Raw genomic sequence first — 12,857 nt, 5'->3', positions numbered from 1 at the left:
ACAGAAGAAAGATGTCTACTGCCAGAGGGATCACTGATCTCTATGGGGAGACCGACTGACTGCGCACAAGAGCTTTACATTGGTGGATGTCGGAGGAAGGCAGAACATGCCCCACGTTACCCCATCCCTTCATCCGCCTTAGTAAAGCTCCAGTGTGTTCTGCACCAGTATCTCTCCATAGACACCAGTGATGTCGATGTACTTCTGACCTCCGTTCTCCTATCTACAAGCAGAATGGAGTGGAAACGGACACATAAATGGCCATGTGTACACTGCCTAATGGGGTTCCATTAATAACATTTCATCCAGTATAGCAATCCTATAATACCCACCACTACCTGATAGTTCTGATAGGTTCTGGCATTCCATGACTAGAGTAATTAAAAACTTCTAAACAGGTGTGCAGTGAAGGTGGCACCTGATTGGACAGGAGTCACGTGTATCCAGCAGGTACCTCATTCACTTCCCTAGAGAACTGAATACCTGGCGAGCTGTAGCCTGCCAGTGCTGTACGCTGTCTTCTCTGCTTGCTCTACTGAAAAAGAGGATTTGTCAGCGCTGAACACAAGCAATAACATAAACTTACTGGCACTAGTCACCAGTCTGTTCTGCCAATGGAAGGGGCCATCTTTAGTGATTTCCACACAAAACTGACATTTTAGTCCTGGATAAAGTTCTCTAAAACAAGATTTAAAGTTGTACTTGCCCTTGGCATTACCCCCAGTCCAGTGTGTCTTTCCAAAGGATTCAGTGCTGTGATCATCTCTCCCAACATTAACGTGCCTGATTATAACATGCCTGCCCCCCATTATCTAACCGTTGCTGCATATGAGAAGATCACAGGGCAGGGGCAATGACAACAGCATTGTTAGTGCTAAAGGCCACCTAAACAGAGAAGAGGGTTGCAGTGCTGGGCTAGGGACCAGTTGAAACTTTAAAGGATTGGATAGAGGATTATGAGTAAATGGAGTGCACAATGACTAAATTAGGGTGTACCCACAGTGTTGGCATCTATTTATTTATTTATTAAGATATTTTTATATAGCACCAGCATACTCTGCAGTTGTTTGTCAATGTCAATCTGTCTAGACCAGGGACTCCCGTCTATCTCCCCCTTCCCCACACACACATACACTGATTATATCATAAAGCCATGAGTCTAACAATGAAGGTCATGGAACTGGTTAAGCTGACAATCCAGATGGCAGATATCACAATGGAAACCCAGGATTTGAGGAGCTGTTGTAATACATATTCTTACTTGGTGATGAAAGGTTCACGTTAAATGACCTCACTAATCTGCCACCAAGGAAATAGAGACTTCACAGTTGTAGCAAATAACAAATAATAATCTATGTCTATTATACTTATATCATACTGGGGGCTTAGATCATGGGCCATGATAATTAATAAGAGGTATTATCCTTGTTTTAAGTGGATGAGGGGTCTGCCCTGCATATTGGAGGCCACATGGATGATGTTACATTTACATGTAATATTATTGTGTGTCTTATAGATTTTCTTATCCACATTAAGGGAATGCTGGTTTTTAAGCTAAATTTACATGATTTTCATGAAAAATAATGAAACCTTTGTTTCCTGATTTCAACCAATTATCTTTTTTTCAGATCTGTAATTATAGGTACCGTAGGGCCTAAATTAACGTTAAGATTTGGAGCTCTTCTAAAAATTATCCGTGTATTTTGAGAAGGGCCTGCTTTCTGAATATAATCTTTCAAAGCGCATGACAATGTTAATTTACAATACTCCTAATTTGTTTCACATGATCGTGATATTCAGTCATACATAGGAGACAGAAGAACCGACTATCTTTTTGTTCCTTCTTCTTTTTTTCAATTATCAGGTTTTTTTAAGCTAAATTCCTCATTCCAATAAGACAGGTGTCCGGTACATGTCTAGAGGAAAATGTTCAGTAAGAAATTCAGCTTGTGACTTATGTACAGTAACAATTTTCCTTTTATAAACATTGGGTTCAAAGTGGACTTTTCCCTCAAGCTTGTATGTATGGATTATCTTGGGTATCTTTGTGTGCTATTATCGTTTTGAAGAATCATCATCATCATCAGTTATTTATATAGCGCCACTGATTCCACAGCGCTGTACAGAAAACTCATTCACATCAGTCCCTGCCCCATTGGAGCTTACAGTCTAAATTCCTTAACATACACACACAGACAGAGAGAGGGAGGGAGAGAGAGAGAGAGAGAGAGACAGACTAAGGTCAATTTTGATATTAGCCAATTAACCTACTAGTATGTTTTTTTGGAGTGTGGGAGGAAACCGGAGCACCCGGAGGAAACCCACGCAAACACGGGGAGAACAGACAAACTCCTCACAGATAAGAACATGGTTGGGAATTGAACTCATGACCCCAGTGCTATAAGGCAGAAGTGCTAACCACTTAGCCACCGTGCTGAAGATTGCCATTATCTTTGATGGAAAAGTTTTCAAAGTCAGATTTCTTACATATTTTTAAGATTAATATTAGTTTTAAAAGGAGTAATATTGTTTGAAGGTGCAAGCAATAAATCTAGACTGCTCAATTTAATGTTCATGGGATCCTAATTATCTTATCATTCTTTTTGGTGCATGTTCTTCCTCCTCCGCTCTCCCGTCCTCTGATTTGTCCCTCTTTTTCCTGAGAGGGGATGCTAGGGTGATTCCTCCAGTGGTGAGAACCCTGTTCCTGGTTCTTAGTGACGGACCCTCGACCAGAAATATGGATGCTGGGGGACGGTTCTCGTATCCTCTTTTCTCCAGGAGAGTTATCCACAAAGGAACATGTCTACCTTTGTCTTTCTTTATAAAAAAAAATTATATCAAATTCGGGAGACATATTAAAACAATGGCATCAGTTACAAGGGGGCCTCATATCCTAGTTATACTTAATACAATTATTACAATAACATTTGGAATTGAGATAATGTCTAAAAGTGAGTATCAACCTGAGAGAAAGACCTTTTTATGGGTATGAATTTTTCAGTAAGTTTTAGACTTATAATCCTCACTATCTAGGGTCATTGGAATATAATTTTATATCTAAGTAGCTTCCTTTGATTACTGCTGAACAGCGTAGTAACGTGTATTGTGTAGGGATGATGGTTTATGAATGACAGCTTGCGCTACTAATCAATCTCTTCTCCTTTCAGTTCCTGAAGAGCTTGTGTTGTCCTGTATCATTAGCTAATGTGTTTATAAATTAATTTAGCATTTAAGATTTTTTAATAAAGTTTTAATATTTTGATTTTTATTATTCAGTTTAATATAGAAGCGAGCAGTCCCTTTATGTTGGGGCATTAGTAGATTGATTCTGACGTTTATTTTTGCTAAATCGTTTCTAGTTTATTAGATGGTAATAACTCAAGTAATTGCTTTCTAGCGATGATGTACAGCCATGGTTTATATAATGAATGCATGGGAAGCAGCTTTTACCACTTGTTGATAAAGGATATTAGGTTTTCCTTTTGTTTACAATACATCATTTTTAATATATCCTTTAGGTTTTAAGATATCTTTTAGTTTTTTTAGTGCTTATGTGTAGCTATGGTTTTTAATCAATAAAAACAACAAAATATTAAAAACGTATCGATTCATTCTCTCCTGACCTTTCTTTTCAATGAATCCTTGTTTTCTAAACTAAAGTCAAATACTAATTGTTTTGAAAACTGCACTTACTGATTATGAATGGTCCTGGTTAATTAGCCTGGTGACATAAACTCTCTCCTAAATGTAGATATATTTCTGATCTATAATGTAATTATTTTTTCTTAGAACATACGAGTCTGATATACGAATCCTTTTTCTATATTAATAGGCGTTTAAATAGAATCATTTTCTGCATTAGATCTCTTGTTTCTTGACAATTGTGACATCATTTTGACAGGCGATAGGAATAGCCTCTGTATTATATAAGTACTGTCCCATCCAATTTGTATCTCTTTGTTTCTGAAGAAGTGAGGGAATCTTCGCGAAACGCGTAGAAGTTGCACAACATGAAAAATCTCTGACGTTGAAGTTGTTTATGAACTATTGCTGCGTTTATCATTTAGCCGCAATGTTCCTCCAAACATCGCGGCTGTGCACGTTTTCCAGTACTACAGTACCTCAACATCGCAGATTTCTTCTCGCGCCCCTACGGGGGGGGCGAAGAGAATTCTGCGATGTTGTATAGCTGCGGAGTGCCTTTGTCGCCATCCCGGAGGCACTCTGCGGCTAATTCAATATGCCCCTTAATGTCATGTGAGTGCAACATTATATTGGTGTAAACATCTAAATAAAGTATTGCATGATTTTATATTTTCAGAATAAAAATAATATTTTTGTAATCCAGTTTTCCCAATCTCAAGAAAATTTACTAAGGATTTTTTCACTCGCTCAGTAAAGTGAGTGCGTTTTCTGCTTTCCACTTTATTAACAATTAGCACATGGAGTGCACTATATATTTTTTTCTTTTTTGAATGTCTATTTTTTTTGACGTATGAACACTGTTCCCATTTGGCCCTTTCACTCTGGGGAGTTTGAAGAGTGTAATATTAAAACAGATATTATGTCTAGGTGTTCAATGTGTACTCCTCTACCAGGTACCAGCTAGAGAGTGTTAAGAATGCAGATTAAGCCCAGTGGTATTGATTTGGTGTTGGAGTGGTTGCCGGTTAAGTCCAGGAGCACGCTTCCCCCGTTGGCACGGTCATATAGTCAGTAGAAGACCCGGTATATTAACACCCATCCTCAGACTTCTGCAGATTACACCAATATGACCAAGACCTGGGATGCCAGAGCACGATGGGATACGGAGGTTATGGGATTCCCATGCTAGGAGATGCACAGCAGTGGTGTATGGAAGTTCTGGATGAAGGACTGGCTAGGCATTATGGTTCCTACTTGCCTAAAGTGTTGTGACCAGAACAAGAAATTGAGACAGAGGCAAGAGGGATTGGAGCTGGGGGTTACTGGAGATTTGGCATAAAGCTTAGTCTTGGCCACTCAATACCAGCAATTAGAGAAATATGACTGACTAATCATAAACAGAGGGCATTTTGCTGGTGAAAGGTTTGATTTCAAGCAAACGCTAGCAAGGTCAGGACAATATGCACCTGTATGTTATCTCAATCAGTAGTAGGAGTCCTACTATATATTGATTTCAAAGCAGTATCGGTAGTATCTAACTCTTCAGAGATAATGCCTATCTTTAAAAACTATAATAGCCACTTATAAACAGCTGAAGGTTGGACTAACCAGGAGGAGGTTGACACATGGTTAAAGGATCTACATTTACCCACAATTGACTCTGAAACTTTTCAGGGCTTGACTACTCATCATCATCAGCTATATATATAGCGCCACTAGTTCCACAGCGCTGTACAGAGAACTCACTCACATCAGTCCCTGCCCCATTGGGGCTTACAGTCTAAATTCCCTAACACACATACACACAGACACACACACACAGACAGACTAGGGTCAATTTGAAAGCAGCCAATTAACCTACCAGTATGTTTTTTAGAAATGTGGGAGGAAACCAAAGCATCCGGAGGAAACCCACGCAAACACGGGGAGAACATACAAACTCCACACAGATAAGACCATGGTCAGGAATTTAACTCATGACCCCAGTGCTGTGAGGCAGAAGTGCTAACCACTTAGCCACCGTGTTGCCCAATATAAATATATATATAGATATATATGTATATATATATATATATATATATATATGTATATATATAGATATATATATATATGTATATATATATTGTTGAAGTCGTATAATTGGATGAACGAAAGTATATTGGTTTAATATTGGTTTGCCGTGCGTATTGCGAAGCGTACGCCACGTGTTACGTGGCGTGGTGCATTCGCACGGTAAAATACGCGCGCACACACTCGCATTACAACAGTTAGTTATTTATATAATTTCATATTGGTTCTGTTACACTGTAACTCAGGAGCAGATAGTATTCGGTTTATTATTAGTGTCTATATATATATATATATATATATATATAGAGATATATATATATATAGTGATTATATGTACATTGTAGTGTTATTAAAGGTTTAGGTAATAGGAAAGGTGTCATGCCTGATATCATATTGAAGCCCTAATCATCAGCAGCTGTCCGGTGCAGTCGGCGAAGAGATCGCATATTGCATACTTATTTATTGATATTAGAGAGTAAAACCTTTGTATGATACTGGCTATGAAAAGGAGCAGACCCCCTGGAGAGAAGACCCCCACCTTTGGATTCCTTAGATTGAATCAACCCATTACCTGTCTGGCCTGGACCCACCCAACGTCTGGACCTATAGAAACAATCTACGTCATCTCTATTGTTCACAATGAAACACTGACTGTATATATATTAGTTGCATCTCACTGGGGCCTCAGTCAACTCTGACACAATATTCTATACAGAATATTGTCCATCGGGTCCGGTGGGTGCGCAGCGTGCGCAAGCGATTGCATTTGGTATGTACTTATCTTTTGGTATTGACTGTGCTGTACTGTACTTTATCATAATATAATAATGTATTGAATTGTTGACTATTTACATCTGCTAAAATAAATTACTTAGTGCTTTGGACACACATTCAATTGATTGGGCAATGATTATTTTAAAACGATAGAATTACTTTAATAATATGGGGGCTCGTGAGTTAGGAATTACGTTACCGGCAGGTATGCAACGCTTACGATATTCGGTTCCTCAACAAAGGGTGGATGGACGGACGCGTCGTATAAAGCAGGAAAGAACGTAATACGTCTAATACCTGTGGTTCACTGTGTGTTGCGAAACCGAATGTCCGTTGTTGCATAGACTGAAGGAACGCTAATTAGAATCTAGGGACAAGAAAGAAAAATGTTTCTTTTTATTGTCGTTTTATGTTTTAAAAGTGTATTGCATTGCTGTGCGTATGTGTAGTTCCTGCTGTGCGTACGCGAACTTCCGGTAGATTTGCCACGTGGTTGAACAATAGTTTTGATAGTTGTTATATGCACTTGGTAAAGTCTCTGAAAAGATCGTGCCATTGTTTGGGAAAGTTATTTTCTGTACAGAAAACAAAGGTTATGTGTGTGTATGTGAATGAATATATAAAGGCAAAAAATATACTGGTAACTATAGGCAACTATAGGTTTTTACACGTGTGCCTAATACTAATCACGATGTTCACAGATAACTAGTATCTCTGAGCAGTGCGGTTGGACCGCATGGCAGGGCTTGATTAAGTATTGGGAGGGCAGTGTGGAACTGTTGAAAATTGATAGCGCTTTAGTTCAGGTGTGTCTGACGGGGCATGTTAAAAAAAGGTGACCTGACAACAAAGGTTCTGTTCTAGGGCTGAGCAGGATATAAAGAAACCTTTGTGTGAGTGGTGTTCTGTTCTAACAAAGAGCAGGTGATAAAGAGACACCACAGAGTATACTTGGCAGGTATACTCAAAGCGAAAATAACAGGTTTTCGCGGCATTCCCAAATATTAATCGCAAAGCTTACCGATAGTTAGTATCCGTAGGCGGTGCGATTGGACCGCATGGTTGATTTAGTGCAGCCGTGATTGCGACTTGGGAGATGTGGGAGGAAATACGCTGCAACCACTGATATTCTTGATTGATATCGGGTGCTGACAGTGGTAAAGTACTCAAACTAGGAAGGGCATTGATATCTTTAAGGGGACGTGCCTGTTGAAAACGTCCAGGAATAAAAAAAAATCTTTAGTAAGTTCTGTTTCAAAAGAGAACAGGTAAAAGTCTTTTTGTGTAGCGTTGAGAAATAGGTTGTTTTCACAATGGATATGAAGCAAACGCTAGAGATAGTTCATGTTGTGCTGCCTAATGAATGGCCGGTTGGTTCGGCAAAATATGTTATGTATAATAAATACGGTGCGTATGCTACGGCATATTGCGACAAATGGGTCAAGATGACCCGGGAGTGTGTGAAACCTTTCCCAAACATAGGTACTCTTGACTCAGAGGTGTTAAATAAGTTTGTATGTTCTCCCTGTGTTTGCGTGGGTTTCCTCCGGGTGCTCCGGTTTCCTCCCACACTCCAAAAAACATACTGGTAGGGTAATTGGCTGCAATAAAAAAAAAAAAAAAAAATTGACCCTAGTCTCTCCCTCTCTGTCTGTCTGTCTCTGTGTGTGAGTGTGTGTCTATAGTAGGGAATTTAGACTGTAAGCTCCAATGGGGCAGGGACTGATGTGAATGAGTTCTCTGTACAGCGCTGCGGAATTAGTGGCGCTATATAAATAAATGATGATGATGATGATGATGATAATGTTAGAGATAAAGTGCGGTTGATTAAATCAACAAAAACGAGAATTGAACATGATGACTGTTTAAAATTGTGGCAAATGGAAGGTAACACGTGGCAGAGCAGCGAACGCACAGCTGAAGTGAGTGTAAGGAAAAACACGTGTTCAGCGGAAGTAAGCGTACCGGAAACAAGCATTCCGGAAGTGTGCGTTGCAAAGCGTGGCGAACTGAGCGCAAACACGCCCCCGATAAATTCGGTCAGGGCGGGAAGTACAGCCAATACCAAAAATGTAAAAACTGTAACTAGTAAGTTGTATGTTGTTTTAAGTAACGTTAAAAGTAATGTTTCAGGACAAAGAAGAGGAACGGTCCCACCAGCAGGGGCAGCTGCTGAAAGTGGTGAGAATAATGAAAAGGTTAACACAGGGGGAGACATCCATTGTACTGCAGCAGCAATTTCAGCAACTAGTTTTAATGATTTGGTAGACTTACATCCTGTCTGCACAACAGCAGTTCCCAATGGGAAAGCAGACAGGAATAGTGATGTTCCCTTAAAACATGTAGCAAAGCATGATCCATGCACTAGGTCTGAAACATTTTCAATTTTGTCTGATTTCCCTGATCCTAAGAAGGATTTGACCAAATGTCAGAAGTTTATTAGATATTAAGGTAATATGTATGAGCCAACTAATAACGATTGGCGAGTATTATTGAAGACCTGTCTTCCTCTCAATACTGATATACAAAAGTTCATTAAGGATTGTATGTTGGAGGAGGATGAATCCTTAACCGAGGATGATAATCAGGACAATATTAGACATATAATCACACAGTTGGCCATATATTTTCCAGTGATAGTGGACTGGAGTAAAAATTTTACTATCCAGCAAAAAGATAGTGAAAAGGCAACAGACTATTTTTGCAGAGCTTTGATAGCAATGGGCAAATATACTGGGGTACCAGACATAAAAGATAATGTATATTACAGGGAGGTTGCTGTTAAAGTTCTAATGGATGGCCTCAGGGAAAACTTGAAAAGAAGGGTGCAAACTTCATTACCAAACTGGAAAGGAATCACTGTAAGTGTTCTCAGGGAGTCAGCTATAGGACATCATAAAAATATATGTAAAGAGGAAAAAGCACTAAGTGTTAGGGTAATGATGGTAAGTATCCCAGCACTAGAGGGACTGCACACACGACCACCAGCATACAACCCACATAACAGGAAACCCAGAATAGTGAGATGTTACAATTGCAGAGAACAAGGACACATTAGGAGAGATTGTAAAAAGGAAGAGAAACAACAGGAGTTGAGGAAGTGTTTTCAATGCAATAAAATGGGACACCTAGCAAAACATTGTGCAGACATGACAGGGATGTGTTTCTACTGCCGTAAGAAGGGACACATGAGTAGGAACTGTGTAGAGAGAAGAATGGATACCTGGGTTGAAAATCACATAGACATCCACAAAGGAGGCGTACACTTCTCTCAGAGGTTCCCTTTTAATTGATTGCACACTCTGTAACAACTAATATTCTGGGGGAGAAATATAGCCGACTCTAGAGTTAATCTGTGGTGAGCATTAAGGTGCAAAATGTAGAAAGAAACTTATTTTTTTTTAAAGTAATCTTTGTTGATTTTGTTTGTTCGTTTTATGTTGTCACATGTTTGTTTTCCTAAATCACTAGCCGACGGCAAAGAATAGAAATATTTGTTTTGTTTGCTGTTTTAAGATAACTATCTTGTTTTTCTTTTCACAGATAAAGGGGACACAAAAGAAGTATAGACAAGTGTTTAAAAGGGGTGAGATAGAGAAATAGAAGAATTACTCTTGAAAGACTAATTAACAATAGACAATTGGAACACTCTTTTGTTTTAGGCTGCAGTGACTCATGATAATTTGTTTGGCTGAGAATCATTATCCAACAATGAAGTATGTACATACTTTGCTCCAAAATATCGTTTTATGTATTTCAGAGAAAATATGAGTCACTAAGAGTACATTTTTACATTTCTCTATTATAAGTTAGAAAAGTCCGTTGAAAAGGTATGTAGTCAATGAGATACCGAGTTCTTAATGAACAAATGACGGACGACACTGGATTGCACTGTTAAGAACCCCTAGTCAAGTATGGGGAGGGGTCATAGTTAGCAAATAGCTAAGGGGAACAGTGGAATGAATACAGCCATTTCCCCATAGAGTCAGAGTCCAATCCAGCTGTCATTTTGTTGTAAAAAAATCTCCCTTTCTACATGTATGTTTGTATTCAAACCTTTGTATTCCCATCATTCATTGCTTTCCTATTTCTCATTCTTTACACAAACACTAGTCTCTCTCTCTCTCTCTCTCTCTCTCTCTCCCGCTCCCTCTCTCTCTCCCTCTCTCTCCCTCTCTCTCTCTCTCTCTCTCTCTATCTCCCTCTCTACCTCTCTCTCCCGCTCTCTCTCTCTCTACCTCTCTCTCCCTCTCTCTTTCCCTCTCTCTCTCTCTACCTATCTCTCTCTCTCCCGCTCCCTCTCTCTCTCCCGCTCTCTCTCTCTCTCTCCATCTCTCTCTCTCTCTCTCTACCTCTCTCTCTCCCTCTCTCTTTCTCTCTCTCTCTCTCTCTCTCTCTGCTCTGGTAGAGATAAAATCAGACACAGTCTCAACAATGGGGCTAAAACATATTTTTATGTTTTTACATAAGACAAATTCAGAGATACACACACTAGATTGATATGAGTTACAGAAACAGTCAGGGGTTTTGTTTTCATGTGTATAGAAACTGCTGATTTTAAGCAGAAAGGTTCTGTTGTGGAAATACGATTCATGTGTTATAGATTGCATATCTGTTTTGTTTTTTTGTTTTGGCTCGTGCCTCCTGTACAAAAATGTGCCTTTTTATGGATGCACAAAGGGTGGAGACAGGAGATTGCTAGAGGATAGGCATACAGATATGCATCTCTGTGTAGAACATTGGAGTAGGATTTTTACCACAAGACACGACATAATGTGAAACCCTAGAAAATTTAGAATTTTCATGATTTATAATTTTCACTGTTAGACAGGCATGTACTGGATACTGTTATATTTGAAGAAAGTGTTATAGAAAGAGACCCCTTTGCCTTTTCCCACTTAGTCAAGTAGCTGAATATGAGGTACTGAGAATGACATGTGAGTTGGCAGAGGGAAAATCGATTGATATACATTGGTCTTTAGCATTTTTCTAGTCTAGAGGGCGATGTTGAGGTGACTGAGAAATCGTTTTATAGCAATACCAGCACATGATTAGGACACTACATAGAGGACTTTATACAGTGACACAGTTACCAACTGAAGTAGCTGCTAGTAAGGTCCACACTTACACGCACAACCATACATGGCTGTCACACCAGGGAGAACATAGCTGTCAAATAGACAGCAGGGTTTTATGTGACAGCTAAGAAATCTATGTTTTGTTTTGTTTTTCGTTGTATTGTTTTAGTTTTAAAAAGGTGAACACACACACACATGCACGCATACACATATTGGTTAATATAGGAAGATTTGTGTTACCCGAGGGATAAACTGTCTGGAAGGTGAAGAGATGTGGTGAGGAGTCTGGTGGACTCTAGAGAGATGGACAAGGTAGACCAATAGAGCCATCCCATATCCCTCCTGCTGATGGGTTTTCCTCCAGGTAAAACAAATACACGTCATCCAATTACCACCATGCAGGATCCTCAAGTATACACAGGTGTACCAATGAAATATGTCTAGGTAGAGGTGTATTGAAATGTGTCTAATGTATTACTGTTTCATACTCAAAGCTTTTGTTATTTAATGTGATAGTCCTAGAGTTATAATAGATGATAGGGGTATTCATGTTATTGATAATAGATGTATAATGTATGAGTAGTGGTAACAAATCACATACTTTCAGCTAACCATAAACCAGTGTGAACATAAAGTAGTGGTACTCGGTAGAATGAATTGAATAGAATAAGAGTTGGAACTTGATTGAAGTGCCACTAGTCCTTTCCCGCTAACAAGAGATCACCCCTGGGCAGACTCCTAACCTGTCAGTTTTTGAAATGTTCTTGACCTCTCGTGAGATGAGATTGTAACTGGGAGGCTAGGTTAGACCTTGAGAGAAGGTAAATAGTGAGACAGTAACCGAGAACGTCCAAAACGCTGTCTCCTGAAAGGTCACACTAACTGTCAGGATGTTGGATCGGGAGAGTAAGTTGTGGAACAGAAATCTCTTAAGCTTAGGTTATTTGACAGACAGGTACCAGGTGTAGGCTACCAGCCTCACGGCTTCAAGGGTAGCAGAGACACACTGGTGCCCATACCACCCACTGCAGAGGGGCCAACACTCAGAGAAGGGTCCAAGGGCACTCATGAGTCTGTACTGGAAGGCCTCGAATGCAGTTAGTAGCACCTGAGCCAAAGGCTAAGACTGTTGTCCAGCATGAAGTTGTAGTTTTTCCTCTTTTGTGTTCTCTCATTTCACTCTCTTCTCAGGACGGTTAATTCTTTTGATTATTGGCAGGTGACAGAGACTGGTTCGGGTAATGATAAGGAGGTATTGGGGAGGAAGAAGTTAGTAGCATAATCAGT

Source organism: Mixophyes fleayi, chromosome 4 (assembly GCF_038048845.1).
Source record: "Mixophyes fleayi isolate aMixFle1 chromosome 4, aMixFle1.hap1, whole genome shotgun sequence".
NCBI lineage: Eukaryota > Metazoa > Chordata > Amphibia > Anura > Limnodynastidae > Mixophyes > Mixophyes fleayi.
Note: the sequence above shows the minus strand (reverse complement) of the source record.